The sequence below is a fragment of the Corvus brachyrhynchos genome, unplaced genomic scaffold, assembly GCF_000691975.1.
Source record: "Corvus brachyrhynchos isolate BGI_N302 unplaced genomic scaffold, ASM69197v1 scaffold56, whole genome shotgun sequence".
NCBI classification, from domain to species: Eukaryota; Metazoa; Chordata; class Aves; order Passeriformes; family Corvidae; genus Corvus; species Corvus brachyrhynchos.
The window spans coordinates 9,130,515-9,137,032 of NW_008238664.1; the positions used below are offsets into that span (position 1 = coordinate 9,130,515).

General features: G+C 40.7%; 1 non-coding gene across 1 annotated transcript; it reads right to left on the reverse strand.

Moving 5' to 3' along the window:
• Nucleotides 1–6,412: 6,412 nt before the first annotated feature.
• On the reverse strand, nt 6,413–6,484 carry TRNAW-CCA. The gene has a single exon. It is a non-coding gene; the product is annotated as a tRNA-Trp (tRNA).
• Between the last annotated feature and the right edge of the window lie 34 nt (nt 6,485–6,518).

Genomic DNA, 6,518 nt, shown 5'->3' on the forward strand with positions numbered 1-6,518 from the left:
GGAGCGCGCCGCGGGCGTCCCTCCTTCCCTCCCGCGCTCAGCACCGCGGGCTGGGCGGGCACGGGAGTTCTCTCTGCCCCAGGATAAGCGTCTTCGCCCAACCCGTTAGCTGTCGGGCTCCAGAAGAAATCCAGCCGGGAAATCGGTAGCTAACCTGTTAGTGTGACTACCGCCGGTGTACTGACTTAAGCGTAAAAAAACCCCAAACTCGCAGCTATAGTTCTGCGGAGGTTGAAAGGCGTATAGTTGTTTTATTTATTTATTTGTAAAGCCGACTTCCAAAATGTCACACGCGTGTCCCTGCTGGGGAAGTTCGGCTGAGTTCAAGACTGCAGTCCTACAGTCTTTAAACAAGCGGGTTAAATCCTTCTGTGTTTACAAGCTGCTTGCTGGAACACGCACTGCTTCTATTTTATGATGGGAAGGGTTTCGTGTTTAGATTTGACTCTATAGCCTATGCTTTTGAGAACTGCTTTGCAGTACCAGAGATAAGACTTTAAATGTGGATATTTTAATTTTCCCGTCAGTCATGGGTCTGAATCAGGATTATTAGTGTTTGCACCTAGTACTCTTTGTGTTCCAGAAAGAGTTCTAAATTGCTGTTGGGGAAAGGGATTTCCACTACTGTGTGTGCTCCATCGTGGAGCTGTCCTGGTGGCTGTTGTTCCTGTTTATCTTGCTATAGCCTGAGTATCAGCTAGATGAAGGTTATTTTTTGTGGAAGGTAATTTCGAGGCGGATCAAGGACCCACCCACAGGAAGCCTGATGCTTCCCACTGGAGAATTGATGTGGTGCAACAAAGAAGAATTGGTGTGGTGAAACAAAGTAATTAAGTCGAGGGAGAAGCTTAGCTTAGGGCATTTACCTTGTTGTGCAAGTAGCTCTAGGAGGTGGCAGTCATCTGAAGTTCATTATAATTTATATCTGAAAGTGCTTGGTTCTTGGTGTACATACTTTACCTGTTCAGTTTGTTTGACAACGAGGCTGAACAGTGGGTAGAAACATCTTCCTCCATTAATACCACATACGTACACTGTAAAAAGTAATGTATCAATGTGGATTGACTACTATCACTTTTAAGATTGAATAGAACAAATTAGATGGTTCTATCTATTTTTTCAGCATATTTTATCCAAAATTGTACATGGGTATTATATGACAAGTGTTTTGGAAATGCTTAAAGGAAATTTAATTCCTCTGCAAATTTGATAGTACTGATTTAAAGCACAGATAGTGTTTTTTCACCTTGAAAAGCTTTTAAGTGGCTTGGAAAATAGTTTTTCCCCTACCTTTAGGAATTCGCTTCTTATTCAGATATAGAACCAGTTGCACAGCATCCTTTAGAGAAATTCTTCAGGTGTCATACTAATGTAAAAAATAACAACTTCAACTCGTATAAAGTCTAAAATGTTTTAAAGCAGCGTAAGGGGGAACTGGGTCTGGGAAATTTTAGCCAAAGTTAACAGTGAAAATGCAATCTAAAAAGTTAGTGCAGTCACCATCTAACATCCCCATGGACAATAATGGTACGATAGGCCTGATGCTTGTTACCTGACAGTGCTTCTTGGAAGAGTGCAGGTTCAGATTCTGCAATACAGTTGGTGCTGGCTTTTCTTGTGAGTGACAATTTAGGAGTGGAAGGAAATACAACTGCTCAGCTTGAAGTCTTAAGTACACTGATGGTAGGTCTGGTTTTAATGCATTAAGTGTAGCATAAAAAAACCCTACAGGAATATGGTATGAAGTAGTAAATCCCTACAGTTGCACACACAGTTCAGCTTTGGTCATAGCAAATGGATGGTTGACTGGCCTTATCTTGGATCTGTGGGGGTTTTTTTATTTTTGCTGTCAGACGAAACTGGCATAGAAGCATAAAGATAGCAGAAACATATCATATGTTTTGGCTATTTGTTCAAGCTCCAGTACAGTTGTTGTGGAGCCACTGAGGTTGTGGCTCTGATTAACATTGTTTAAAGTTCATATTTAAAGTACATTTAAGTTTTGAAAGTTATTTCCCCAACTATAAAAAAAAAATATTTATTGTGAATTACTTTTTCTGTTACCATGTTACCCTGATGTAACTCCCTTGCACTGACACAGAATGCTTTTATTGGCTGCCTTTAGTTGCTTCCAAAGCAGCCAAAGCTAGAGAGGCACAATATAATACTTCAATGTCACTCTTCTTCCAAGCAGTAGGCTTCTCTGGGAAGCCAAGTGCCTAAACAGTCCTTGGCACAAAACTGTCCTTCATTGGTTCTACACTTTTTACTGTTGTACTTTGGGATCAACAGGTGTCTTCCAGGCAAGGTAAAGTCAGGGACAGTACTATAAGAAAGCACCTAACTGCAGATACATGATCATTGACACTGGAACCTGCAGCTGTCACAACAATTAGACCCTAATACAGCAGAGGATCTGCACCTTTACAGTTTGCTTTGTTTGAAGGAAAGGAAGTCACATTTCGTAGCCTGAGACAGCAGTCAAAGGGGTGAAGGGAATGAGTTCGTTGTGAATGAGCTCAGAAGATCTTTCTAATGTTGTTACAGTGGGGGAAAAAAACCACAAATATGGGGTCTCTGGTCCATATGCCTATTCAATAATTTGCTTTTTAAAGGCTGGAGCATGGAACTGTTGTTTTACCATGCCTTCTGTGACACTTTCCAGTACTTGAATGTTTATCCCTAACTGCAAGTTCTGGTTTTCAAAGACCAGAATACCTGCCTCTACCTGAGAAACAGGTAGTTACAATTTACCTCTTGTCAGTATAAATGCTGACAAAAGCAAAGTTTAGGGAAAAAAGTGCAAATGTTGTGAGACTGTGGCCATTTCCAGTGGTTAAAAAACTGCTCTAAGCTTGCCTAAAAATGTGAAATGTGCTGAAAGGAGAAGCCAAAAATCCTTCCTTTGTAGGACCCTCCCAAATGTCTGGAATTTCTTAGCTTTCCCGAGCGTGAGAAAGAGATTTTTCAATCATACAATTTTTTTTTTTCAATTTCATCTTTGACATGAAAACACTGAATGCCTTTTGAACTGTCTCAGATTTCTAGCTTGAGTTTCCCTAAGTTCGTGATTTCTAACCTCTAATGCCACCCATAAAGATGAAATAATTAGTTTATGACACAGGATGCTGAAAAAATTACTTTTCTATATATGTTCATTCAAAAAAGTATCCTAAATTCAGGGGAGGGTCTGGAAAACAATCTATAATAAAGTATAGATGTATAATTTTCACTTTTGCCTCGTAATAGATAACATTGTGAAGACTATAAATTCATAGTGAAGGCATTTAAGCAAGTGTTACAGACATGCTCTTGTCTTAGACTGAGCTGATAAGGAAGTGTAAAAAAGCTGTATGAAGTATTAATTCAGTCTTGGTGCACAGCAGGTTTCACTATGAAAATTATATTCCCTTTGAGAAACGCAATGGAAACTGGAAAGCTTTACTAGAAATAAAATGAGCAGTTGCCTAATCATTAGAGCACAGTGTAACTATACTTTCCAGAATCAATAATTTCTTTCCCACATTCTTGATTGATTTAGAAAAATTAGGTAGCTTTTTAATAACTCTAGTTTTCTCATTAGAAATGTCTGTTTTTGAAGTAGAAATGGAAAAGTGACAAGAAAGAAATCATGCCTTAGGATAATGGAGCATATTGCTTCTAGAGCAGTTCTGGAGCTGGCAGCCACTGGGAATGCTGCTCTTCCCGTGTCACCTGACACAGTGAACAAAGGGAGGGTGAATAAAGGGATGCCCAGCACTGTATGGCTGTCCCCAGGCAAGGAAATAAATTTGTACAACTGCTTTAAAACTTGTTACTGCTGATCTTGTGATAGTCGATGGTCTATACCAACAAGGATTGAAAACAGAAGTACCAGCTGCTGCTTAAGTACTCTGACAGAAGCGAAATGGACAGTTTTCAGGGTAGTTTCCTACACTGAATCATTTCCAAACCGGAATTACTTGGATATTTATTTCTGTCAAACACAGACAGAAGCTATATTTACCATATACAAGCTATTACTTCAGCTCCACTATTTTTTGAAGCTTAAGTGGATTTAAACTTTTGTCTATATTTAGCTAGTAACATTCTCATAAGAAAAAAACATCTCTGTTAAGAGATCAGCCAGGTTACAAAATGCAGTACTTAAAAATTAGGAAAAGACAAAACCACAGAAGCACATGTGCTGTTGAAATGCTGGTGAGAGATAAATATCCACCAGCATACCTGGATGCCTTGGAATTAATGGAGTCAACCTGACAAAACACCTGTAAGACCAAAGAGAACTATTATGCCCACTTCACCAATAGGAAATTGTGTGGGAGAGTTTGTACACAGCTAAGGCACATTTAATTCTTTCATTTAGTTTTGAAACATCACTAGATGATTTTGATTTAGCGACAGTGACCTCTCTTCCCAAAGAGCAGCTGACAAAAACTTTAACTGAACCACTAGTATTTCTGGTTGTTGCTGAAGGGGATGATCCTGCTCTCTATCCTGTCCCAGGCCATGTGCTCCTGGTGCTTTTTCCTGTCTTGGATCTAGTAGTTGTGCCAGCAGATTCGCATGCTGAGCCAGCAGCTGCTGCAGTGCCATTGCACGATGTGATCCAAGTGGAAGGGAAAATGCACAGGCAGGGATGGACACGGTGGGTCGAGACAGACTGTTTTGTGACAACCTGCACATGTCAAGTATACAAGTGTGAAACCACACCCTGAAAACTTCGACTCCTATAGGCAGATATTACCCTTACTGCAAGCCAGAGATATTGTCTGGCAACAATCTGGAATGTTTAGAGCAGGGCACCTGCTTTGGCAGAGGTACAGGAATGCAAACAGATTACTACTGCTTCTTACATCCAACCCTCTGGTGGGTGGTGAGGCTGAGAGATAAGATACTATGTGGGACCAGGGAAATGTCTTACAGATTATGCATCTCATACAAAATCCATCTAACAGATTGTGCATTAAAAAAAAAAAGGACTAACCACATTAAATGGAAGTCCTGTTAGCATAGCATATGAGGCAATCCTCCTTGTCCATTGAAACCTGGTAAAAGCTGAGTCAACTGAAATAGTGTGACCACTTCTGGGCACTTAAAAATGCAGCTTGTTTGGAAAGGCTCCAGAGGCAAGCGATAAAATAACCAGAGGCCCGGCAAACACAGTCTGTTATGCTAGAACAGCTATAAAGAGGCATAACAAATTTCAAATATGTAAGAAGTACCTATAAAAAGGAAGGGAATACATTGTTCTCCAGCACAATGACATGAGGGCTGGATTTAAGTTGTGGCAAAAGAGACATCAGGGTTAAACTACATGTAGTCATTTTGTAATAGTAAGAGTAGCAATGTACTGGAACAGATCACTTAAGGAAGATGTAGAATTTCTGTATTTAAAAAGTTTTAAGGGTATATAGAACAAGCATTAGCCTGTAAAAGCTAAAGTGTTTGGCTTAATAAGCCCCACATAATTTGTTACTCTGCTGAATCTGATTTCTAAGACTTCTGTATTCATTTTCTTCTATGGTTTACAACACTAATAATCAGTTCTTACAAAGTGAGAATTGCATCTCTGGCATTCTCTCTCAATTTAGGCCCTTGACAAACTATTGTTTCCCTCCCAATTAAATTTTATCAAGTGTCAAACTTTTCAGTCCATCTGAATCACTAAAGTATTGCTTCTAGGACTTGCTATCTCATGTCTAGATCAAAGGTAAGTACTCTCTGTGCCCTTCTGCCGTGGGTACCTGTCCGCCTCAGCATGTGGAAATGGCTACTCTGAGAAAACTCTTCTGTTCCGCAGCCTAAGCCCATCACCCTCGGAGGTTCCCTCCACCAGCACCCTGGTTCCCTCTCCCTCCCTGTCAGTGTTTCAGTCCTCTGCAGGGTTCTTAAGAGAAGCAAGAATCTGTCTGCACTCTTGGCTCAGTTAGACCACTTGCTGCCTCTGCCTTTACTTTTACTCCTTGTTATGTGAATTTCTGTACTGAAAACATGGTACCTCTGCCATTTTTGGGGCCTCTGTCCCCTTCAGAAGTTACTCTTTCTATACAGCTTTCTGAATTTTTCTCATCGTTTCCACACAGTCGGTTGTCTTAATAAAGTAAATCTTTGACACATTCTTGCCTTTTGTGTTTAGGTGTGTAATCAGACAGTCCTATATACACAAAGACCATAAACAAAGACATACCAATTTTATCCAACGGGATCTTTATGATTACATCGCTACAGCAGCAATTCTATGCCTTGACCCCCATTGAGCCCTCTGCTTCGCGCTGCCCTCTTAGCCTCAAACGATAGAGGAGACCCTAAGCTGTGGGGGAAAACAACAAGAATCAAAAGAACAATAACGTCCCTCGGTTTCCTGTGCGAGGAAGGCGGTAAAAGCTAACAGAAAGAGGAAAAAGTTATGTGACCCCGACGTGATTCGAACACGCAGCCTTCTGATCTGGAGTCAGACGCGCTACCGTTGCGCCACGAGGTCCTGCTGAGCAACGTTTCGCAGAGCTTACAACTCA